Raw genomic sequence first — 26,798 nt, 5'->3', positions numbered from 1 at the left:
AGCCATCCATTTCTTACTAGAATCATCAGTCTCCACCTTGGACACATAACAAAAAAGTATTATGCCTGGAGTACTTTTATAGTAATCCCTGGACCCATCCCCCACATTCTGATTTAATTAGTCTGGAGTGGATCCCAGGCACTGCCAATTTTTTAAAGCTTCCCAAGTGGCTCTAAAGGGCATCTAAGGTTGCAAATCACCTTTCTTCACAGTACCTACCTTCTCCTTCCCAGGGGTGATAAATGTCTGCTTTAGCCATAATGAGGTTGCAAAGGTGAAGAAAAGACTGCATGTACGACTGGAGGAAAGGATACCTAGGGAAGTATTTCAAAAAAATTTCCCTCTTAAACATAAATTCATTGAATAAATAAAATGAATGAAATTGCAAATAGCACCAAGGTCACAGTGAAGAATCCAGAGCTCGGGGCCCTGTTTTAGTGTCAGCCCAGACTGCAAGCTAGACTCAGTGAGGAGATTCAGAAGTGTTCACGCTTTGGTCCCACCCCATGGCCCCACCCCAGACCGACAGCTTCAGAATCTATGAGGTGGGTCCCAGGAGACAGTAGTATTTTTTAATACCCCAGGTGAGTCTAAAGTGGCCAGAGTTAAAGACCATTAGTCTAGACCAAGCAATTTTTTTAAACACCTTAGAAATTACATCATAGATCATGTCATTCTTTTAACACAAGAAGAAATTCAAATGTTTTCGTATAGAGACCAGCAACACCTTGAAATCTGGTCTAAATGTGATTAAATGGCATTGTTGGTAAGTCTAGCTAAGAATTTTTAGTTGCAATGTGGCAAATATGGGGCGGGGGGGGGGGGGGTTGCTGGACAGGACAAGACAAGACCAAACCAAAGCAAACCAGTAAGCATACCTGGCTGCCTGTCATTAGTTGGTAACCAGATGTCCCAGAGGGTAACGCTGGCACATGGGTCTGGATGTGCCCTTTGCCAAAAACCGGTAACTCTCCTGGACACATGGTCCCCAGATGAGGTGAGCTCTGTGAAAAATGTTTCTCTAGCAGATGTACGGACCACCAGCTACAGGTTTTCCATTAACACCATGAATCAAAGGAGTGTGCAAGGTTTCCGGAGGAGAAACAGAAGGCCAGCCTGCTGGCCAGCGATGGAGAAGCCACAAAGGAGCCCACGTTCAGCTCAGCTGGCCCCAGACACAATAAGCTCATGCCGGCCAGACGTTCCTGTAAAAAAGCATCAGTGTATTACCGGTGATTAAATCCCTGTTTGCCTTCAAAGGAACTCATTTCTTAAAGCTACTTCGTAAACTTACACCTTGAAGTGTGCTTTTAATTTATGGCCAAACTACAGTAAAGAGAAGCAACGTAACGTGGCACAAGAGGGCTCAGTGAGAGTCTTCTCTGGACAGTTCATTTCTTCACATGTCAGATTCGCCTAGCTTGGTGCTTCTCAACCTCGGCCGCACCGCAGAATGCCATATCAGAACATGTGGATGTCCGGGCGGGGACCCCAGACGTTCTGATTTGATGTGCTTGGAATGCAGCCCAGGCATCAGTATTTCTAGAATATTCCCCAAGGGATTCCAGTGCGGGACCAGGTTGAGAAGCCCTGCGGTGGATGTTCCTGAGGCTCCCCCTCCGGCCCCAGCCTTCTCCTGAGCAATTAGAAGAGGTGAGTAATCCACGATGGAGGCATCCCAGAAGCCCGCTCGAGGCTAGCTACTTTGCCTCCTACGAAGGCTACCATTTCTTTTTTTCCAAACTGAATAGAGCTCTCAATCGAGCAACAACAACAACAAAAAATCTAAGACATCTTTGAAAATAGGTTCCCCCACATGCTGTGCTCTGCCATGTTTCCCTGGCCTGAGAAGATGTTCAGTGGCCCTTCCCATAGCCCGATCTCAGCACACACAAAGACCTGCCAGGTTGGGTAAGGGGTGTTTGCAGCACGTCACTAAAAGTGTTCTTGATTCCACCTCCGCCCTTCCCAGTGCCCCTCGGGCCTTCGGGCTGTGGGCCCACGTACATTTTCACGGTTGGCCTTAAAGGACTGATTCCCATTTTGGTTTGGATTTGTTGCCAGACAGCCCCACCCGAGTCCAGTTTCCCATGTGCCGGCTGAACCACCAGCGTGGAAGAATATGCTAACATTCCAGAGCTGGAGCTTTGCCAGCCATGTTACATCAGGAAAACTGAGTCCACATCAGCCTTCCAGGGTCACTGCGCTCCCGCTGCCAGGGAGCCATCCTGGAAGCCCACAGTGGATGGCCCCAGCCCTTCATTTCACACTGTCCAGTCCTTGATTCCAGCTGTGGAGAACAAACCCAAGGAAGGGGGCGGGGTGGGGGGAGGAATCCAAGGAAGCACTCATTCAGGGCCAGATTCCAAAAGCAAGTCGTTAAGTAGACGTTGTGGAGCAAACCAAACTTCTGGACACCGGTAAACTACAGAATTAAAACCAGGACAAATGTAGTTACGTCTAGACACTGGTCCGTCAAATCCAGGTTGTAGACTGAGTTGTCCAGTTAACTGCTCTGACCTATACCTCTTGGCCCATGGAGACATAGCTTCCATATATTTAAACTCATCAAACATTGCTTTGCCACCTGAAGGCTGAAATGACAATGGAAAAACCACATCTGGCAAAAGTTTGATCTTTGGCTCAAGAAATTAGATTGGTTTTAGTGGGGTAAATTTTACAGCCCGGAGAACTATTTTCAAGTTGCTACAGCTTTGCAAATTTGCAGTTTCCACCACCAAAATTTTCTCAGCGTGGGAAAGAATGAGGAGGGCCACCCAGGTCTTTATTTGGGAGTCGCCTGATGAGTTTGTACTTGCCCACAGATGCCCCGTTTTCAAGACAAAAACCCTACTTAATAAGAACATTTCTTGGGTTTTGGAATTATTCATCATTACGTTTCACCAGATCCTTCACACCAGAAGTAGAAACAAGATGGAGGCATGACGCCTGGGGAAAGGTCAGGGACAGATTTAAACGCGTCTCACTAAGCAAGTCAGCTCGTGTCCCTGCTATCAAGCTTCTATGCCAGCTGTCATCCACTATATCCTTACCCTGGCCCCACCCCTCCTCTGCCCGGGGAAAATGTCCAAAGGAATCTCCAACCCTACAGAAGAGTGAACAAGGATTATTTCCAGCATCGGCCGCTCGGGTGACACAGGATGTGTCATGCCACCTAGAAATACTGAGGCCAGGAATGGGCACTAGGTCACATTTGGGGAACACAGGCTGGTGATGTCACACTCTAGATTAGAATGTGGGGTGTCTGCGGACACTGTGTTATTGGCATCACCTGACGGTGTAGCTCGCAGGTGAAGAGCGTGCGATCTGACGTAAGACTAACCTTGGCTCAGCTCCCAAGTCCTCTGTTCTCTCAAGGGAGACCTTGAACAAGTTATGCAACTTTCTGGTCCTCAGTTTCTTCCTCTGTAAAATGGAAAAAGTCCACTTACTCTGTAGGACACATGTGAAGATTAACGCAGTGTAAAATGTTGAAACACAAAAAGGAGTCAAGAAATTATGGTTGCTTTTAGTATCCTTTATCGGCATCTAGAATGATGCAGCTATAATGAGGTCTGTCCACCTAACAGAAATGTTCTCAGGGCCTTATTCTGTGCATTAACTTAATTTTTTTTTTCACCGAACAATTTTTTCCCTTCCAATTATACACCAAAGCGGGTACGTGGCACAAAGTGGAGGCATCCGCTAAAGCGAACGCAGAAATTACCTGGAAAGCAAGTGAGAGACATGGCCTCAAATGGCACATAGGCCTGACTCAGGCCAGCAAGGTCAAGGCCAATGTGGCTCTATGAAACATCCTAACTAAGGATGTTTTTTTTCTGAAATTTTAATTTTTTATACATATATATATATATATATATATTTTTATTCAAGTTAGTTGATATACAGTATAGTATTGGTTTCAGGAGCAGAACCCAATGATTCATCACTTACATATGACACCCAGTGCTCATCCCAACAAGGGCCCTCCTGAATGCCCATCACCCATTTAGCCCGTCCCCCACCCACCTCCCCTCTGGCAACCCCCAGTTTGTTCTCTGTATTTAAGAGTCTCTTATGGTTTGCCTCCCTCTCTGTTTTTCTTTTATTTTTCCTTCCCTTCCCCTATGTTCATCTGTTGGGTTTCTTAAATTGCACATGAGTGAAATCATATGACACTTGTCTTTCTCTAATTTCACTTAGCATAATACACTCTAGTTCCTTCCACGTTGTTGCAAATGGCAAGATTTCATTCTTTTTGATCACCAAGTAATATTCCATTGTGTATATATACCACATCTCCTTTATCCATCCATTGGTTGATAGACATTTGGGCTCTTTCCATAATTTGGCTATTATTGATAGGGCTGCTATAAACAATATAGCACATGCACCTTCAAATCAGCATTTTTGTATCCTCTGGATAAATACCTAATAGTATAATTACTGGGTTGTAAGGTACTTCTATTTTTAATTTTTTGAGGAACCTCCATACTGTTCTCCAGAGTAGCTGCACCAGTTTGCATTCCCACCAACTAGCTAAGGATATTTTAAAAGAAAATCAGTCTTATAACTTCCAGATACAAACTAAAAGTGACATCACGTCAAGGAAATGTCATATAATCATTTTTTGGAGGCTGCCTTAGGAGCCACATTGAACTTGTGATTAGCACATCAATTCTTAATACATGAGAGCTTTCAATATGTTAGAATGTCTTGAGAAAGGTTATATAGTATTTTAAAGCTTTTAAAAAACATTCTGTTGGGGACGCCTGTGTGTCTTAGTCAGTTAAGAGCCCTGATTAACTGATTTCGGCTCAGGTCATGAGCTTGCGGTTTGTGAGTTCAAGCCCCGCGTCGGGCTCTGCACTGACATCGAAAAGTCTGCCTGGGATCCCGTCTCCCTCTCTCTCTTCCCCTCCCCCACTTGCTGTCTCTCAAAATTAATAATAATGACAATAAAAAAAGCATTCTGTTGATGACATGTCTGAAGTTCCTTCTGCGTGGATGGAGCAAAGATGGACTCCAGCTGCTAACCAAATTAGCGATGGCCTTCACGTCAAGTGGGGATAGCAACACCGCTTTCCTTCAAGGACCAAGATGGGACCTGCAAAGCACTGCACAGAGCACCGCAGGACCCAGGAAGTGCTCCCGGTCAAGGTTAACTGCTGCTGTCATGGCTACAGATTGGCTGGCACTCTCATCCAGTCGTTCGATGACCGAACCACACCTGTGCTAGGCACCGGGTTTTCTGAGAAGAATACTCCAGAAGTGCAGTCCCTCAAGACTCTCTAAGACTCCAGGGAGCGACGGACACGTAAACGTGTTCTCGTACAAAGTGGCAACTTCTCTAAGCACTGGACAAAATGCTACAGGCACCCAGAGGGGAGCCAAGGCAGGCTTCACAGGGAGTGGAAGCTCTTATGTGGGTTTTAAGAGATGAGTAGGAATCTGTCTGGCAAAGGGAAAGGGCATGCAAGACAGAGAAAATAGCATGTGCAGAAGCCGGAGTTAATTAAAAGGTGTCAGGGACTGAACTGTTTCCCCCCAAATTCAAACGTTGAAGCCCTACCTTCCATGTGGTAGTATTTGGAGGTGAGACTTTTTGGTGACAATTAGGCTTAGATGAGGTCATGCAGGTGGAGCCCTTGTGATGGGATTAGTGCCCTTCGAAGAAAAGAAGAGACACCAGTTCTCTCTCTCTCTCTCTCTGCCCTATGAGAACACAGCTTGAGAAGGCGGCTGTCACAGGCCAGGAAGCGCACCCTCCCCAGAAACCAAACTGGCTGGAATCTCAATCTTGGATTTCCAGGCTCCAGAAGTATGAGAAGTAAATGTTACTTAAGCCACCCAGTCGATGGTATTTCATTACAGCAGCCTGAGTAGATTAATCCAAAGACATGGTGATCTTTGAGGAACAGTGGTGACCTCTGGATAATGAAAGCAGAAGTCAGCCAAGAAGGCTTTGGAGAGATCGTTGGAGGCCAGACCGTGAAGGAGCCCAAGAGCGAGCCAAGGATTTGGCTCCAATGCTATGGGCCTCCGGAACCAACAGATTTGGGCTGGGAAATGATGTGCACTGATTTCTTTTCTATGAAGAGAAGTCTGGTGCCAATAGGGAAAGAGAGACTCTGCAATTTAGAAACAACAGAAGGAGACACCTCGGGAGTGAAGCAGAGGGAAGCTGCTCATTAGCTGGTAGGGAGCAGCAGCCACCTTCTCTGCAATGGCTGGGCTCACAGCTGGTCAGCTGCCACCAGGATCCTGCGGCCCTGCAGCCCGTGTGCGGAGAAGGCCTGGCAGATGAGAAAGGGGATCTCGGTTTGCTCGTCAGCGCAGAGACTCAGCTAAAGAGAGCTGCAGTGTTTAAGGACAGAGCCAGAAATGAGAAGTCATTCTTCTCACCAGTAAAAAAAAAAAAAAAAAAAAAAAAAAAAAAAAAAAAAAAAACAGCCTTGGTTTGTCCCAAAAATTCCCAGAATGTGACATTTCGGTGGAGAAGAACAGAAGATGGCATGTGAGGGCTCCCGGATTATTTTCCCAATGTGATATGCAAGCCCGTCACCTTGACTTATGCATTTTGGTTTTGCCTCTGAAATATGCTTGGGGAAGCATGTTTAGAAGCTGAGCTTCAGAAGAGCTCAGGGTACTGAAGATAAAGGGCAAGATGACCAGCTGTCCTGGTTTGCCCAGGACTATCTTAGTTTTACACCAGAAGTCCCCCATCCTGGAAAACCTCTCATCCCAGGAAAACCAGGACAGCTGCTCACCCCAAAGAACGATTATAAAATGCAGCAAAAAAGACTGTGATTCAGTATTTATCAAGTCCACAGGAGACAGACATGATACTTGGTGAAAATGAGGTGATGATTTTTCCCCAACGTCATTTTAGGGTGCCACACATGAGAGCTCAGAGAACACACATTTCCTCTAACAGAGCCCAACATGTTGACTATGAAACCCAGGAAGCAGGAGACTAACAAAAATAATGACAGTAAGGACTGACATATTGGGCATTTATCATATGCTAGGCACTATTCTAAAAGCTTTACATAAATTAAATAATGTAATCCCAACAGCTGTATGATCATCATCTCATCTTACAGATGAAAAAAAATGGAGACACGGACATCGTGTATACGAGAAGTGAAAACAGGATGGAACCAGAGTCTGAAACCAGGCAGCCTGGGTCCAAGGTCCACACTTTCAAACAGCTCCTGTATATAACATATAACAACTGATGTCCCCTGAGCATCTACTGTGAGCCAATCATTGTGCTAAGGAGGCTTTTCATAAAGCATCTCATATAACCCTCACAGCAGTCTGCCGAGGTCTAGAGAGGTTATCCATCCTTTCGACCAATATTTGTTGAGCTTATGGTTGTTCAAGAATTATAATGTTATATGTTTACAGGGGAAGGAGGGTGAGGGTTTAGACCAAAGCAATAGCAGTAAATATGGAAAACAGAAATGAGAGGCAGGGCTCCAGAAAAATTTCTGAACTGTAAACATCAGGACATGTGAGTGTTTGAACATGGGGGATGGGGGCGGGGGGAGTCAAGGAGCACTCATGATTTTTTTACTCGAGGGACTGGATGGATGGAAAACCATCTATCAAAAACAAGACTACAAGAAGTTTTCCTTGAGGGGGAAGAAAATGAGGTCATATTGGAATGTGTAAGTTTCAGCTACTACGGGTCATTGCAAGTCGATGTGGCCAGAAAGTTCTGGAAACACGCCTGGAGCTTAGTCTCCATGGTTGGGAACCAGTAGCCCAGACTTGGTGATTAAAGTCACAGGTGTAAACAAGGTTACTCAGAGAGGAGAAAATGACAAATGGTAGAGCCCTAAGGAATGTCAACGTTTCGGGGTGGGGGTGGGGGGTGGGGGGTGGGGGGGGAGCAGAGGAGAGCATGCCAAGGAGGCAGTGAGTTTTCTGGGAGAGGTAGGAGAAGAACCAGGAAACGAGTGGTTGCCTGGAAACCAAGGGAGGGACAGGTGATGGCCAGAAGGGCCAGTGCCACAGAGGACAAACAGCAGGAAGGCTGGAACAGACCATGAGGACCAGGGCCCAGCTGGGGACTGAAGGCACCGGTCAGACAGCAGCGAGGGAAACTCACTTCCACCTCAGCCCACTCCTGCCCTGGGTCTCCTTACAACCCTCGGCCAGGAATAAAATCAACTTCAAAGCCTAAGGTTAAGGCTAGGTCTCTCCCTGGGAGTTAAGGATTCCAGCTGCTGAGTCTAAGACTCAAAGAAGCAGGGGTGGGGGCCGGGGCAGGGGTGGGCCAGGCAGATAGGCCATCACTGTTTACACATGTATTTTCAGGTGCTTTGTCAGGCCAGAAGATTAGCTCTAAAGAGCCACCAAAACAGAAAAACAAAAAACAAAAACCACAGAGCAAAAGCAAACCGTTTTTTCCAAAATCCTTTCCTTCCACAGCAAAAGAAGAGAGAAAGAAAAAGTAATTCTGCCCAAAAGAAATTCCGCGGGCAGGTTTATGGCTGCCTGACCCCTGACCCGGGGCTGGAGAATGACCGAGTCTTACTAACATCAGCGAAGTATGAGTAAAGAGGCACGCTTTCCAAGGGTCTCATTTCATTTCCAAACCCAAATAGCTTGCAGGTGACCTGGAAGCTGTGGGGGACATTTCCCCCTTCAGGATGATAGAGAAAAACCAAAGCCGAGGCAGGGTTCCGAATGGGAACCATCACATTCACGTGAAGCAGCTCTGTTTTTAATACACCCTGGGGAGAAAACGAGGCAAGCCAAGAGCTGAGCTAGGGAGAGATGTGGATGCAAATCTGACCCTCATTCAACTCTCGGCAACTCAGCTCAGGAAGAAAAAGCATGTTATTTGAAGTCAGACGTTTGACCTTTTTATGGGAGTTGCCCATTATTTATGTCCACACCCTTTCACTGGTATAGCCTGGGTATTTCTTATGCTCTGAAGCCAGGCTCTGTATCCAAGTCTGTGTGATCACCCGAGCTTTACGAGGTCTCCCCACTAGCCCACCACACTTCATTTTTCATGTAGTAAAGGGATCATGCAAAACATTCCTGTGGGGAGAGATACCGCCCAGGCCTCCCCACACTGCCTCTCTCTCTGGCTGATAAACCCCCATCATAAATCCTGCCACAACGTGAGGCTTCGACCTGTTGCTATCAGGATGCTTTTCTCTTGGCAAGACACCAGCTCTCTCCCATGAGATAAATCCATTATTTTCAGAGTCCTAGAGGCTTCCTGGGGGGGCAGGCGAAGGAATAAGAGAAGCCTCTCCAGCCCGGGGTAAATCATCCTGCGTTGCCAATGTTTGCAATACTCAAGCTAACATCTCATTCTGTGCTCCTTCCTGGGTCTCATCAGCAGTTCTGCCACAGAGTGACGTGGAACTTTCCAGTCCTCCACTTCACCATCCCCCCCACCCCCCTTCCCAGCTGTTGTCAAAGCAACAGCCTAATTCACTGGGAAGTTTGATGAGGAGAGATGGTGAGGGGGAGGGGTGGGCTAGGAGAAGAATGTACTGAGATAAGAAAAGCACTTGGCTGTTGTCTACACAACCAGACGCCTGAGCTCTGCTTTCTGGCTCTTGGACCTAGGACTGGACCTCAGAATTCATTCTCTTTGGCCTCAACAGGTTCTCAGGTCTGGAACATGAGAACGAGAGAATGAGAGAGAGAGAGAGATGGGGGGTGGGGGGGCTAGAATCCCCAGGACACTCCAGGGCTACCCGTGCACATTCATCCAAAGACCTTGACCCAGCTTGGCCTGTGTCCTCTCCTTCCATTTAGTGACTCCGCCGGGACTAGACAAAGAGGCCGCCGGAGCCCCTGGGCTGCTCAGGCACAGCATGGAACCTCTGAGCTCCTGCGTTTAATCCCAGCCCTTTCCAATTCCAACCATTCTTCCCCAACAAATCACTCTTTCTGGTCATGTCAGCAACTACTATTGCATGATTGAGTGGATCCGCCGTACAGATGAGCCGGCTTGGCTGTGGGGGCTGCCAAAAGAAAACCCCCAATTGATCTGGTGTATTTCATCTTATTGACAAGGATTTAATTCAGCCAAGCTGCACATCATCTTGGAAAAATTTCAAACCTTGGGAGAAGGGAAATCACAATGCCACCCTATCGCAACTGGAAAGTGGGTCTTGAGGCCGTGTTGATGAGTGTGTCTGTAGCAACTTTTGAAAATAATCCATTTAAACATTGCAACGATGATCCCCAGGCTTTGGAGAGAGGTTACCACGTCCAATAGTCATTTGGTTCTTTCTAGATTCCCCCATTCCCCACCACCCCCTAAGGCACAGTTTTCGAAAATCTGGGCAAACTAGAACTTCTTTTAAGATATTTAAAGTTAATTTTAGGTGATATTACTTTCAGACTTTTTTGGTGAATTCTGCAACACCTTTGTGATCCCTCAGACACTTGGGTTTCGCCCAAAATTGAGGAATCAATTCTCTGTCCCCCAGGTCAGAAACGGATCTTACCAATGCTGAGAAGGAAACTGAGTTTCTCACAACTCAGGGCTATCTCTAAGGCAACATACATGATATGCGCAGACGGGGCTTTGAGCATCTCGTGTTCTGCACTATCCTAGCAATTCCAGCCTGTAGCTGTTCCTCACAGAAGGCTGCATGAGCTTCGCGGGTTCTTACGGAGAGAGGCTAGAGCGAGAAACCCTCTCCCACTTTTCCATGACAAGAAGTCCGCTGATAATAATGGCTAACATTTACTGAGCTGCTATTATGTGCCAGGTACTACTCTTGAGTATATTCACAAATCTAATCCTTATTACAACTTTCTGAAGGCGGTACTATAATTCTCTCCAGATACTTACAGATGGGAAAACTAAAGCACAGAGAGATCTAGCAATGCTCCCAGAGTCGCACAGCTTAAATAAGGGCTGGTGCCAGGATTCTAGCAAAGGAGGTCAGAGTCCAGAGCTCATGCTCTTGACTTCTAAATGCCCGCAGCTCTCACACCCGAGCATGAAGAATCAGCTGGAGGGCTTGTTACAATACAGATTTCTAGGCCACACACTCAGAATTTCTGATTCAGTAGCTCTGGGTGAGGCCTGAAGACTTACATTTCTAGCACATTCCCCAGTGATGGCGATGATGCTGGACCACACATTGAGAACCACTGGTTATGTTTTTGGCCCCCAGAGAAAACTCTTGCTGGAACCCTTTCTTCTTCCCCATATACTCTTCCAGTACAGAAAAAAAGTTCAATGAAAGCATCATACTAAGTAATCCCATGAGATCAATCAACCAGCCAGTCTTCTGGGTGGCCCTGACAGTTTCTCAGATAGCACTGTGCTGTCCTGAAGGGCTTCCAGAAGCAAAGTCACACAGCCTTCTCAGGGAGCCTCTCTGGGCCACTGACTGGACAGGCAGCCTGTAGAAAATGACCCGACAGCCTATGCCCTCTTATTTCTTCCGTCTCTACTCCCTCCTTTGTTGATAACACATTGTTTCTAAGCAATGAGTATTACTAAACCAAAATGAATCTCATCTGTTTGTTAAAACTTCCTCCAGGGGCGCCTGGGTGGCTCAGGCTGGCTGGCTGGCTCTTGACTTCGGCTTAGGTCATGACCCCAGGGTCGTGGGATCAAGCCCTGGACTGGCTCTGTGCTGAGCGTGGAGCCTGCTTAAGATTTTCTCTCTCTCCCCCCCGCTGCCTTTCCCCCTCCCCCTCTCGCACTCGTGCACGCGTACTCTCTAAATAAATAAATAAATAACCTTCCTCCACAGATGTTTGTGAAATTATTATATCTGTCCAAGTTAACGTAGACATGCATTCACATTCAGAATCACGTCAGGGCTATGCAGGACCACGGGATACTATACACAAAAAGGGAGGAAAATCAAGGCAAAGATAAAATTGAGCAACGCTCAAAGATAACGCTGGGGCAAAGTTAGCACACAGAAACACAAGCTAGAAGACAAACTCAAAGAAGGAAATGCAGTAGGTTTTGAGACTTAGGGTTTCTGAGCAGCTCTTGCACATGCTGAGATCCAAAAGATCTCTCCATCGTTACGAAGGAACACAGCATCATGTGGCCGACCAGGTTCTCCACAACATCCCCACGCAAGACACAAAAATGTCTCACAGAGAACTTATTAGAATAGCCCTCAAAGGACACTTCAAGTACTTCTGGTTATAATATCCCCCAAAATATGGACCCTACAGGGTCCCTCATATCAAGGTAAATGCCTTACCCCCAGTAGCTTTGCAACAAGTACTTAAAAATTAAGAACATTTTTAGCAGGTGGACTCCTCACTATCTATACCAAAGTGCAAAGATGAAGAACTACAAATGCACTTCTTCCCAAACCCCCATCATTCTGACACTTTTGCCACTGCCTTGCTAACTTTTAGTTTGTGCTTTTTTTAAAGTAGGCTCCAGGGGTACCTGGGTGGCTTGGTCGGTTAAGCATCCGACTTCAGCTCAGGTCATGATCTCACGGTTCGTGGGTCCGAGCCCCGTGTCAGGCTCCGTGCTGACAGCTCAGAGCCTGGAGCCTGCTTCAGATTCTGTCTCTCTCTCTCTGCCCCTCCCTTGCTCATGCTCTGTCTCTGTCTCTCAAAAATAAATAAATGTAAAAAAAAATTTTTTTTAATAAAAATAAAGTAGCCTCCATGTCCAACATGGGGCTTGAACTCACAACCCTGAGATCAAGTCTCATGCTCTCCTGACTGAGCCAGCCAGGTGCCCCTTGCCACTACCCTTCTATTCAACTTAACTAAGTTGAATTTAATTCTCTAATGCTGGGAGACAATTATTACATCAAATGGTGAAAGTCACTGCACATTTTCTTTTAAAAACAAAGTCCAGGGGCACCTGGGTGGCTCAGTCAGTTAAGCGTCCAACTCTTGATTTCGGCTCAGGTCATAATCTCATGGTTCGTGAGATTGAGCCCCATGTGAGGCTCTGCGCTAACATTGTGGAGCCTGCTTGGTTTTCTCTCTCTCTCTCTCTCTCTCTCTCTCTCTCTCTCTCTCTCTCCCTGCCGCTCCCCCACTCCTGTGTGCTCTCTTTCACTCTCTCTCTCTCTCTCTTAAAATAAATAAACTTAAAAAAATCATTTTAGACCAAATATTGGAAGGCTGAGATTCTAATCCTCTCCCCATAACTCAGTGGCTATGTGGCTTACTTTTTCTCAACCTTGGTTTTCTCATGTGTTAACTGGAAGAAAACTCACCACATAAATACTCATTTATTAAGAAAGGAATAGAAAAGCCTTTCTAAGAACAAATGTCTGAATTTGAAGTGAACCACAATAAATGAACAATGATGGTAATAATCGTATCTAATGGTCATTGACTTGTTTGCCCTGGGGGGCAGTGATGCATTTGTGTAGAATAACAGGTGTGATCCCTACCGGTGGCCACTGGGGCTCAAAGGGAGTAGGGACAGACTCACACCAGGGGATGGTGGCAGGGGTGAAGTGCTTCAGCATAGCGCAGCCAAGGTTGCTCAGATCCAGAGAGTGAATTCAACAAACACGTCTACACCCATCATTGGAGCACGGGGACCTGGTGGATATCAGAGCCAAGGTACAAAGAAAATAGGGTTGGAGAAAAAGGGAGATAAAGACAAAAACAGTGAGTTGACATGGGAAGACAGGAGTCAGTCTGAAAAACTTCTGGCCATTTGAAGCCAATGTCCACGCCTCTCCTTTAAATACTTCTCAGGGCCCATTTGCTGGTGGAAGCGAAGTCTGTTTAAATGGGCAGGGACCAGTCACACAGACACGCTCACTCAGTTTACCCTATAATTAGTGGCAGATGCTTCCCAGCCTACCAGGAAACATGGAAGAACTAACAGGCCAGTCTGGGTTTCAGATCTGAACTCGCCATGCCAGTGTCCTTACTGAGGCCCTCAATCTCAGGGTGAACACACTAATGTGTTAAGAGAGACTTGTTCCTAGTAATAGTCAATGTGCTAATGTTTGTAAATGCCTTATGTGTTTATACACATGCTTTTCTGATTCATATAAATCAGAACAGGGTTGAGTTTATCCCTAGCATAACCCCCCCTCTCATTCACTGGTATTCTAATACGTTTCTTGAATTTAAAAGAAAACAAAATGGGCTAGCACCTAGTGGTCTGGGAGATGTATATAATCTGAGAGTTGCCCGAGAGTGTGTGCAACGTGAGGGAACGTCCTCAGTAGAGACAGAAGTGGTTGGAAGCCACCACCAGAACCAATCCAGCTGAGTAGCTTCATGATGAAGAAGACACAAGAGGTGGCATGAAATCACCATTGAAGAATCTGGGTAGGGTACCAATACCCAAGGGCTCTGTACTCACAACGGCAAAGAGTAGAATCCAGCTAACTGTAGATGGTCTTCTATGACCCTGAGCTAATGACTTATCTTGATGTTGATCATAAACCTCTCATCCTGAAAGCGCTCAAATTCACAATTTGACTTCACCCACTTGGAATTTTTTATAGTAGTCAGATGCTAATTGCCAGAATAGGAAAGTGATTAATCCAATTCTCTTTTGGAGTGACTCATTTCCAATTATGTACTAACAGCTCGTGGTGGTCAGCCTCCAAGATGGCATCCAGTGATGCCTCCTGGTACCTCCAGTACCTCCTGGTATACACACCCTTGTGCCGTCTTAGCCACACTGTATCAGGGCGTCTTGGTGTGGTCAATAAAATATGGCTTAAGTGATGACGTGTGACTTCCTACACTAGGTCATAAAAGACGTTGCTCTTTCTGCGTTGCCCCCTCAGATCTTGTTTTGGGAGAAGCTAGCTGTCATGCTGTGATAATACTCAAGCAGGCTTTGAGCAAGTTTCACTAGAAAGGGGACTGAGAAATCAGTTTTCCAATGATGTGGGTGCGCCATCTTGGAAGCAGGTCCTCCAGCCCCAGTCAAACCTCCAGATGACTGCAGACTCGGCTGACAGCCTGACTACAGTCTCATGACAATACCTGAGCCAGAAACACTAGCTAATCCATTTCCAGAAACTACATGAGATAAGAAATGTTTATTGTTACTTTAAGTCATTAAGTTTTGGGATAATGTGCTATGTAGCAATAGATAGCAAATATATAACTGGTGTGCTAATTACAAATTACTTTTTATTATTCATTCAAACCAGATACTCAAGGATCTTTATTTTCCAATTTTTTAAATTTTTTTTAATGCTTATTATTTTTGAGAGAGTGAGTGAGACAGAGAGCAAGCAGGGGAGGGGCAGAGAGAGAGGGAGACACAGAATTGGAAGCAGGCTCCAGGCTCTGAGCTGTCAGCACAGAGCCCAACACAGGCTTGAACTCATGAACCCACAAGACCATGAACTTAGCCCCTGGCTAAGGTGCCCCTGGTGCCTGGGTGGCCCAGTTGGTTAAGTGTCCAACTTCAGCTCAGGTCATGATCTCATGGTTTGTGGGTTCGAATCTACATCAGGCTCCGTGCTGACAGCTCAGAGCCTGGAGCCTGCTTCCAGTTCTGTGTCTCCGTCTCTTTGCCTTTCCCCTGCTCATGCTCTGTCCCTCTTTCTCAAAAATAAACATTAAAAAATTTTTTAAATAAAAAAAACTTTTTTAATTAAAAAAATTTTTAAATAAAAAAAACTTTTTTAATTAAAAAAATTTTAAGAAAGACTTGTTGCTAATTCTCCATAAGTAGCCCAAATGAGTTTCAGGTTTTATTGTACATATGTGAATCTATTTCTTACTTTGACCAATTGGCAATGTTATTTATTTGGGATTAGAGTCTGTTCTCCATTGGCGACCCTTCAGAAACAAGTCGTCCAAAATCTGGTCCATTGTATATGTGTGTATATTTTATGGCAATGTCTAGGCCGCTACTTGGGACATGAATTAGTAAGTTACTTGTGTTTATTTAAAAAGCCACAGGGTGTCATCAAAAGAATTTGATCATATCAGAAGAATTTCTTTTCCTCCCCTGAATTTGGCAAAAAGGTCTTATTTATGGTACCAAGAAAGAATGGGCAGCACAGGTGATCTCCGAGGATTTTTTGCCACCTCTAAAATAGAGCAAACAATTTTGGAATTATTCCTCCTTTTTAGTATAAATCAGGAGACAGAAAACCTAAAGCCCAAACAATGAATTCTCACCGCAGGAAAGGTGTGCCCCATAAGCACTGTCTGAAGAAAATTTGTCTGCTTAGGCCGACGCATTATCCTGAAGCACTACAGAGCCCACTTCCTAGGGCATCATGCCGTAGTCGGGTCTGTGTGTTCTGAGAACATCCGACACAGAAACATCTGGGAATTTCAGAAAAAAACAAAAAACATATTCCAAAGTCAATATAAACCCTGTTTACGTCGTTGCCATCCTGAATTATACATTCCCCTTTAATTAGTGCAAATAATCAAAAGCTAGCAATATTTACAAAAGTCTTAGTTATGATTTATTTTCCTCAAGAAAGAATTCTACCCACCAATTGCAGATTGGGAAATGAAAGAAATCAGGCTAATCAAGATTTTAGCCTAAAGGCAAAAAAAAAAAAAAAAAAAAATAGGCCATCCGGAAGATAGTTCCCAAATGTTCCAGCATGAGTTCTTTCCCTCTCAAATACTTCTAGTGTCCCTTATTTTCTGATCAGAATTTCTTTACTTTCCATCCCTCTGCCTCCAAGAAGCCTTCCTGATACCTAGACTGTGTGAAGGGCCCCTCCTCTGAGCACCCGCTCCATACAGTAAACATTCTAAAGGCTCTGTTCCTATTTAAGTTTTAAGCCCCAAGTGCCTAGCACATGGTAGCCTGGCACACGGTAGGAACAAATAATATACATTGATTGAAGTGTATATTGGACCCATGATTTTCATATAACATTTGGCTCTTCCTTATATTGTGTTTATAGACCATTCCTTTTGATTCACTTTCTCTGCCAATTCCCCCTTTATACAAATCTCTCATTCTGAAAGTCTATGTTTTGCTAAGTTTCAATTGGCTGAAGGCAAAGAAACAGGACAAAAATGTCTACGTTTTTCACCCAGCGTGTGAGACTATTACAATCCAAAAAACGACCATGTAACTTTCCACCCACCATGATGGCTATAAACAAAAACAGAAAATTACAAATGTTAGTAAAGATGCATAGAAATTAGAACCCTCATATATTGCTGGTGGGAACATAAAACAGCTAAGCCAGTGTGGGAAATCAATTTGGTGATTCCTTAAAAACTTCAACATAAAAGTACACGTGACCCAACGATTCCGCTCCTACTTCCATACCCAAAAGCACCGAAAACAGGTTGTTCAAACAAAAACTTGTACACAAGTGTTCACAGTAGCACTGTTCACAATAGCTAAAAGGTGGGAACCATCCAAATGTCCATTAACTAAAGAACATGTGGTATCTCATGCAATGGAATGTCGCTGGACCATGAAAAGGAAAGAAATAGTGATACATGCCACAGCACAGAGAAGCCTTGAAAATGGTATGCTAAGAGACAGAAGCCAGTAACAAAAGACCACATATTACATAATTCCATTTATAGGAAATGTCCGGAACAGGCAAATCTATAGAGACAGAAAGCAGACTAGTGGTTGCCTGGGACAAGGATGGAAAGATAAGTGGATGGCTAAAGGGTAAGGGGCTTCTCTTGGAGGTGATGAAAATGTTCTAAAATTTACTGGTGGAGGCTGCACATTATCTGTGAATATATGAAAAGCCATCACACTGTACACTTTAAATGGGTGGACTGTATGGTATGTGATTATAACTCAGGAAAGGTATTTTAAAAAACTACCAGGTAGCACAAGGAAATTCATGAGGTGTTGGGACTGTTCTGTGTTCTGTTAGTGGTGGTATTTGGCAAGACTCGGTGCATGAGTGAAAATCTACAGAACTTGAGGCACCTGGGTGGCTCAGTCAGTGAGCGTCCAACTTTGGCTCAGGTCATGATCTCATGGTTTGTGAGTTTGAGCCCTGTGTCAGGCTCTGTGCTGACAGCTCAGAGCCCGGAGCCTGCTTTGGATTCTGTGTGTGTGTGTGTGTGTGTGTGTGTGTGTGTGTGTGTGTGTGTGTGTGTCTGCCCCTCCCCCACTCATGCTAGGTCTCTATCTCTCACTCTCTCAAAAATAAGCATTACAAAAAATTATATATTGGAATTATGAGCTGGGATCCATGGTCAACTTCAGTTGCGATTGGTTTATCTAGTCAAAAATTCCCGAGCATACTCAACGAGAACACTCAGATACAAGGAGCCAAGCCTGAACCTTGTTCATCAGGCTGCATTCTGCGGCTGAAATCCAGACCATATTGAATCACTTCAGAGAGATCATCACCCATGTAGCCTTGTCTCCACTTCATGCTTCAAGCAGAGGTGTTGATTCGGTGGTCCAAGGTTTCCTTCTAGGTCCCCAAAACCCCTGGTGATTGAAATCTCCATCTCACACGTACCAGATAATGAACCTGGGCCCACCATGTAGAAGGGCAGGCGGTGACGTAGGAACTAAACCAGGTCATCGTTAACATCCTGTGACCCTCTCATGGGAGTTAGGGAAGCCTGGTACCCTGATCATGAAAATACCCTGCCATCCCCTCGTCCTTCACTCCAATCCTCGAAGACTCTGACCGAAGAGTGATACACTCCACAGTAGGGACCACATGCATGCACCCGAATGTGCCAGACTCCACAGCATCCACAGGCATGAAGTGAGAGCAGGGACCACCGGTATCAGCTGGGATTAGATGCGACCACATATAATGGAAAGCCCAAAATGACTGAGGTCTAAACACAAAAAAGTTACTCTGCCACATAAAAGAGGTCTTTGGGGAGGCAACTCATGATTGACACAAAGTCAACAGGGACTAATCCTTCCGCCTTTCTGCTCTGCCCACCTCAGTGCCTGGCTTCTACACTTACGGCCCAGCATGACCGCTGAGGCTCCAGATGCCACCTTTCAATTCCGGGCAGCAGTGAGGAGAAAGAGTAGACCAATAATAACACAGGCACACCTCTGGGCTGAATCGGCAGTCTTCAGAGAGCCTTCCTGGAGATCCACGTGAAGGCTCCATTTGGATTTCAAGGACCAGAACACGGTCACAAGGCTACATACAGGTAAGGAGAAAAGGAAGCTGAAAAAGCATCGCTTTTCAGTGGACACCTTGCTGCCCTCAATGATGCAGGAGTTCTGCTGGTCAAGAAGAAGCCAGAATGAATGCTGGGTAGAGAACCTGCGAGTAGACCCCACCAGCCCCGTGTCTTCTGGGGTACCAGGAGCTGGCCCTGCGAGGAGCCCATTCAGTGCTGCTGATCTGATCTGATCGGCAGCAGTCAGACAGCCTGATCTAGAAGCGGCTTTGTTTTCTGCTCGTGTAAACAGGCAACTGTCTTGTCTGGCCCGCAGTGCCTGGGCTAAGCAGACAGGGCATGGTTTTTCCAGTCTTCATGGAAGGAATTGGTCAAAAACATTGATATTTTTTCTTAGAAACCACAGCTCTCTGTGAAAATGAAAGGAAATTATTCCAATTTTCTAAACCATCTAGGCTTCTCAGATAGGTTAGAAATGAGAACACACTGTGTCATTCGGTCTTCAAGGTCACCCCATAATTCTCCCACCCGCAGATCCATACAGACCAATGGAAAACAGTCACATCTGAAGGAATGGGGGTCGACGGTAGGTATCTGCTGTGTCCTAAAGGTGCCACTGAGAATGTGCCATTCTCTCTACGGGGAGGCCCTGCATACGTATCCCCTCAGGAGCAGAAGACAGATTCATGGACTAGCTCTTGTCCAACACTTTTAATTGTAAAAACCCTTGCCTGTAGGGAAAAGAAATGGGATACAAAATGAGTGTAAGTGACTTTCCCAATGCTGAAGGCAGAGCTTTTAACTTGGGTCCTAGCTCTCAGTCCCCTGTTCAAATCAACATAACCCAAACTATTACTGAAAAAGGAAAAAATCTACAATGGAGAACCAAATGTTTGAGATTCTGAAACATCTTACATTTCTGTCTACACTGATTTAGTTATCCAGATCAGTGTTTGATTCTTGATTTCATCTTGCCTTGCCTTGGTCTCTATAAAGTCACCCATTTATTTTTTTTTTTTTTTTTTTTTTTTTTTTTTTTTTATTATTTTTTTTATTTTTGGGACAGAGAGAGACAGAGCATGAACGGGGGAGGGGCAGACAGAGAGGGAGACACAGAATCGGAAACAGGCTCCAGGCTCCGAGCCATCAGCCCAGAGCCTGACGCGGGGCTCGAACTCACGGACCGCGAGATCGTGACCTGGCTGAAGTCGGACGCTTAACCGACTGCGCCACCCAGGCGCCCCTAAAGTCACCCATTTAACTCAATCATTATTTATTGAAAGCTTACTCAGTGGCCAGAAAGAAGTATGTTATGAGAGGGTTACAAAAGGACTGCAAGATATGGCCTTAGAGGGGCACCTGGGTGGCTCAGTCAGTTGAGTGCCCGACTCTTGATTTCGGCTCGGGCCATGGCCTCGCAGTTGTGAGACTGAGCTCTATGTCAGGCTCCATGTTGAGCGTGGAGCCTGCTTGGGATTCTTTCTCTCCCTCTCTCTCTGCCCCTGCCCTGCTCAAGCACTCTCTCATGCTCTCTCTTTCTCTCAAAATAAATGAAGAAGTAAGCATTAAAGATGATGGCCTTATAATGTTACCGTGTTAAGATGTATGACCATGAATTAATTAGGTTAATTTTTAAACAAACACACCAAAGACTACACACATCCATGTGAGTGGCACCTCACCTTAGGAAGCGCACAACCCAATGATGGTGCCATCGCTTAAAATATTTTTAGAATTCATATTTGTGAATTCTTTTCAATAAATGAACCAAATTATATTGGGTACCTGTAATCGCCACTGGGTCTTTTTGCTTTGAGAATGGAATTTATTTTTCAGGGCAAGCCAAAATCATTCAGAACCCAGTCTGGTAAAACAGGTGGATGGTCAGTTTAGGTTCCTGGTGACATTCTATCAGCCCACGAGGTCACCCGCCAGACCTCTTTTTCCATAATAGAATAATCTTGGTATGTTTAGGCCAGCGGTTCTCAAACTTTAACATACATCAGAATCATGCGGAGGGCTCATTAGACCATAGATGGCTGGGCTCCAATTTCTGATTCTTCAGTTATGACTGAGGCCTAAGAATCTGCATTTCTAATAAGCTCTCAAGTCATGCTGATGATGCTGGTTCAGGAACCACACTTTGAGAACTACTGCTTTAAAACAGTTATTTTAGGTTTTCCTTGAGACAGAGCCACACTTAATCTTACCAGATGTAAATCATCCCTGCTCTCAAAGAACTTCTTTATTACTTCTCGTACTGGGTTCTGGACACTTCATGGCCTCGTGCCTTCCAGGTATGAAACTGGACATGTGCCCATGGTCCCTAATGATAATGTGTCACTTTTCACCCAGAGCCACAGAGGATGGAGCTAATGTCTGCAGTGGAAGGGGCTCACAGGTGTTTCTGTGATTAGAACTTGAGCTTTGCCCAGTACCCAGGAAAGTCACAGAATATTTGAACTGGAAGGGATATGAATTATCATCTAGTCTAACTAAGGTCCAACCCCACTCCCCTCATTTGAGAGCTGAGGAAACCAGGTCACCTAGTAACTTCACCCAATGGAACCCAAGTTCAGAGTCACCCAGTAAGTTACAGGACAATTACATAGGATCCATGAGAAAGTATCCGAGTCACCTCCCATTTACAGAGGACAGGATCATGATCTCATCCAACCAGCACCAAATGCAACGTGAGGTAGGCCTAATACAGTGTGTGCCTCCCCCAAAGAAGAAATAGCGCAAATCAGACTACATATTTCTACCCCTTCCATCCCATAATAACTGCAATGGGAAACATCACTATTTACCCCCCTGTGGTGAAGTAGTCTTCATACTTGAGACATAACCCATTGACTCCATCTCCAACGATAAAGCCCTATTTCTAGAAGATGACAGAGGGAGGTGAAGTGAAGGTCAGCTAGAATGCACATCCTTCCACTTCTTTGGTGTAAACATTCACTATTTGTGGTAAATGTCCACATGTCAGCAGAGAAACGGTCAAGAAACCACAACGAGTTGACTTGGCTGAGCCCCAATAGTGTTCTAAGCTTCAGTGCATGTCAACATCTGGTCTCAACCTCATTTCAATCTGGTACCAATTGATGGGATGGCACGGGTGCTTTGGAAGCCACATGCAAGGAAGAGGCTGCTGGGGAGGGTGAAACGGGGAAAGGGGGAGCATGGCAAGAAGAAAGGCTGGAAAACTCAGGGAGGACACAACCTGGGGAAGCCTGATTGTTTTAGTGTCTGCCCACCCTGGAACTGGCTACTTATGATGATGGATCCAGCCTGTAAAACTCAGCCATATGGCCCCCAATGCCTTGTTCCATTTGTTCAGCCTCACAGGACCTGCCCCCACCTGTGCCCCTGAAACAATACACAGCCCCTATGGGGGAACTACTAACATCTCCTCCCTTTTTCACAGCCATGTTTTGCCCTTTTCTTCTCCTCCACCAATTCTACTGGAAACCCGCCTTCTCTAGAAAACTACCTCCAACTCACCTACATACCTGCTACCCACCCCGCCCCCACCAAGAAACTTCTAAGTGCAATTCCTTACAGTGAGTTGATTGCATTCTCGAATGTGAGCATTTTATCTTCTGTTCTTAGTGATCAAAAGCAGGTGCTTTATTTCCTTGGCGAGATTCTGCTCGTGTTGTTCTTCTCGCTTTCCCAATTTTTCCAGCTCCTCCTGTTCCCCATGGAGTGTTGTTTAGGTACCTGGAAAAGGCAGTCAGGTCAATACTCCTGAAGTGCCCTGCATGTTAGGGCTAAGCCCGTCTAAGAATGCCACTAACAGTTTGGGGAAAGCTTGAAAAGATCCGTCTGGGAAAGGTCTGGGGAGGTGTCTTAAAGAACCCACAAGGTCAGGCGTGCATAGTTGCTATGGTTACCAGGTCCTGGAGGTCTAGCCACCTCTTTCTGACAAGGTAATCCTCCGTGAAGCAAAAAAGACATTCAGGTGCCCAAATCCAACTCCCCCCAAGAGCTGGGAGAGCACTGACGGTCACATTAGCCAGCTTGTCACAATGTCACAGCATAGTTATAGATCACCAGGGCTGTGAGGGGAACACACATGGAAAGCCACTTTATGAATATTTGTTAACATTAGAATGACATTCAGGGCACCTGGGTGGTTCAGTCGGTGGTTCAGCTGAGACTTTGGCTCGGGTCATGATGTGGGTTCAAGCCCCACATCACGCTCTGTGCCGCCAGCTCGGAGCCTGGAGCCTGCTTCCGATTCTGTGTCTCCCTCTCTCTCTGCCCCTCCTCCATTCGCATCTCTCTCCCTCTCAAAAATAAATTAAAAAAAAAAAAAACATTTTTAAAAATTAAAAAAAAAAAAGATGAGAATGAAATTAAACAGTGAAGTCAAAGCCAAACGTTCCTTGTGCTGAGTCTCATTCTGTTTTGCTTTGTTTCTGTTTCCTCTTGAACCACAACTAACATCACATCTGTCTGTATGGTTCTTCTGTGCCTGGCAGCCAAGCCCTTGGACGTGAACAAGGCTGGGGCAGTGGGGGAGTGAGTGAGCCAGGACCCCATCAAGACCGTTTCCCCTTCCTACCTGAGTCTCAAACGATGGTTTTCCAAGTTCCAGATGGTGATCATGATTGTTAAAAAGCAAGCATTATCCCTGTTAATGAGGATAATAAAACTGCACAATTCATAAGCACCAACAGCATATGGAGCACCCAACAAAACACAGATTTTCCCGGCATTATCAGGAAATGAAGTTTTCCACATCAGTGAATTTTCTAGAAAATTAGGGCTTACCTCTTTAGCGTCCATATTTTTTTCTGAAGATATTAACCATTTGGGATAGAAATATGCGTCAGATCTGTAGTACCCTTTCCTATCTTGCTGAACAGTTTGTCGAACATGACATACACCTTTTTTTTTTCCTGGATGTCTCACTACGAACACGTGATGCCCATAGAAAGGGTGTGTCTCCCTTTACAACGATTCTGGGTCTTTACTGGGACAGCCCGCTTCACGTTGGCCTAGAAGCAGCTGTCCACCGGGCTCCCCGCCCTAGACGGCAAGCACCCTAAGTGAGAGCCAGAGCTTTCTATCCTTAAGCCGGTATCCCCTACAACCTTGCCATTCAAAAGGTGGTCCCCGGATAGTGAATCAGGAGGTCGTCAGAACCGCAGACTCTCCGGGTCCCTTCTCTGACCTGCTGAATGAATTAGATTCTGAATTTTAATAAGACCTTCAGATGATTCGCATGCCCATTAAACGCGGAAAACTATTACCCTCCAGCTGTGCGTGCCAGCCTGGCCCTGGCCCCTCACTCGTCATCACCTGCAGAGGCCTATTAGAATCACGGGACACGGGGCCCTGTTTAGACCCCAAAACCAGAATTTCCCCCAGTGAAGCCCAGAAATCTATTTTTATCACACCCCAGGGGCAATTCTGATGTGCATCCGCATGGAGTATCCGGCCCCAGATTTTGCTCTCAGGCACCCCAGTTTTCTCTCTCCACTCACATTCTTCATTTCAACTCTTCCTAACAAACCAAACCCACGAACTTTTTGCAAAGCGTTGTACAGGCCGCCTCAAAACTGTACCATCATTCCTGTAGGTGGGGGGGAGGCGGGGCGGTCCACGGCGTCAGGCCCAAGCCTAAAGTTTGGCCGCGTCCTGTCATCAGTGCTCTAGCCTCATCAGGGACTTTGACCAAACCTCCTGGCGAACGCATCTCTCGCGGCTCGGGGAGCTTGAGTTTGCGTGGGGAGCCGCCTCCGCAGCCCGGCCCAGAGCTGCGCACGGCGGCAGCGAGGCGCGCCAGGGTCACGGACACTGGGGCTCCTGCAGACGCGTCCGCGGGGACGTCGCCTCCTGCGCGCCCGCCGGGGTCCCCTCTGCTCCGGGCATCTGGAGCCCCCGGGGAATGCGGCCACCTGAAGCTGGAACCGCCCCGGACCCCAGACCCCACCACCCAGATACCCCCCTCCCCGCGCGAAACCGCTCTCGCGCGTAACACACGTGGTCTTTATTAGTCTTCACTAAACTGAATGGAATTCTTGTCTTTGTGTCTCCTGGGTAGCCTGTCTCCTCCTGCACCAGCGAGCTGACAGGTGTTAGTTCTTTTTGTCTAAGCAGATACGATCCCGTTTCTAATTTTCTGACATGGTGGTTAAGATCTCCGGCTTTACTAAGTGAAAGAAGCCAGACACAAAAGGCCACGTATTGTATGATTGCATTTACATGAAATGTCCCGAAGAGACAAATCCTTAGACATGGAAAGTGAGTTAGTGATTGCCGGGAGCTGGAGGGGGGGCGGGGGGTGGGGGGGTGCCTGCTAGCAGGTACCAAATTGCTTTTGGGGGGGTGGGGCGATGAAAATAAAATGTGCCATTAGAGAGTGGTGATGATTGTATCATCTTGTAAATATAATAAAAACCACTGATGGTACGCTTTAAAAGATAGAAATGTGAGTTATAGCTCAATGTTTTGGGGGTTTTTTTAAATTTTTTTTTTAACATTTATTTATTTTTGAGACAGAGAGAGACACAGCATGAACGGGGGAGGAGCAGAGAGAGAGGGAGACACGGGCTCAGAAGCAGGCTCCAGGCTCTGAGCCATCAGCCAGCCCAGAGCCCGACGCGGGGCTCGAACTCATGGACCACGAGACCACGAGACCGCGACCTGAGCTGAAGTCGGACGCTTAACCGACTGAGCCACCCAGGCGCCCCTATAGCTCAGTGTTTAAAAAGATCTGGGGCTTCAGAATCAGACCATCTGAGTTCAAATTCCACCCCTGCTGTATCCCAGCTGGGTTACCTTGGATAAGCTAATTAACCTCTTTGAGACCCAGCTGCATAGTGTATAAGGAAGGACGATAGGGGCGCCTGGGTGGCTCAGCGTCTGACTTCGGCTCAGGTCATGATCTCACAGTCCGTGAGTTCGAGCCCTGCGTCAGGCTCTGTGCTGACAGCTCAGAGCCTGGAGCCTGCTTTGGAATCTGTGTCTCCCTCTCTCTCTTCCCTTCCTTTACTCGCATGTGCCTCTCTCTCTCAAAAATAAACATTAAAAAATTTAGGGAAAAAAAGGATGATAAAAGTGCCTATATCATAGGTTTGTTGTGAGATTAAGATAATCTTTGTAATATGCCGGGTGCACTATAATAAATGCCAATAAATGTTCACGGCTAATTGTGAATCCAACCATTTTCAAATTTCAAAAATGCATGAGATGGGGCACCTGGGTGGCTCAGTGGGTTAAGCATCTGACTCTTGGTTTCAGTTCAGGTCATGATCTCACAGTTTCGTGGGTTCGAGCGCCACACAGCCTGCTTGGGATTCTCTGTTTCCCTCTCTCTCTACCCCTCCTCCTCTCTCTCTCTCTCTCTCTCTCAAAATAAATAAATAAACTTTTTTTAAAAATGCATGAGAATCACCTGGGGAGCTTGGTAAAATGAATGACCCTTAGATTTTCAGATTGATTTATAAACCTGGAGTGTGGTTCCATAATCAGCATTTTTAATAAGCCTTAACACTCTGATATAGATGGTCTGGAAATGATACTATAATAAATACTGTTCTATACTCTTGAAAAATAGAAAAATTGATACACAAATGTTTTAAGAATTATGTGTTAGCTTCCCACTTAGGATGTAGAAAACTGGAAAGAACATCACTCCTACCATTACACCAAGAAAAAGAAAAGTTGAATAATCTGCAAATTCACCTTTCTTGACCCATCAGAGATCTGGGACTGAAAGACAGTCAGCTAACCCCAAACCCAAGGAAACT

The 26,798-nt window shown here is 45.8% G+C and overlaps 1 long non-coding RNA gene across 1 annotated transcript; it reads right to left on the bottom strand.

The window, feature by feature from the left end:
- Positions 1 to 225: 225 nt before the first annotated feature.
- Positions 226 to 23,299, bottom strand: LOC131496317 (uncharacterized). The gene is made up of 5 exons (XR_009254432.1): positions 22,598 to 23,299; positions 16,108 to 16,257; positions 3,344 to 3,426; positions 879 to 1,205; positions 226 to 314 (listed from the first exon to the last, which is right to left on the bottom strand). It is a non-coding gene; the product is annotated as an uncharacterized LOC131496317 (long non-coding RNA).
- Between the last annotated feature and the right edge of the window lie 3,499 nt (positions 23,300 to 26,798).

Source organism: Neofelis nebulosa, chromosome 15, assembly GCF_028018385.1.
Source record: "Neofelis nebulosa isolate mNeoNeb1 chromosome 15, mNeoNeb1.pri, whole genome shotgun sequence".
NCBI lineage: Eukaryota > Metazoa > Chordata > Mammalia > Carnivora > Felidae > Neofelis > Neofelis nebulosa.
The sequence above is the reverse complement of the archived record's forward strand: the minus strand, read 5'-3'. Positions and strand labels throughout refer to the sequence as shown.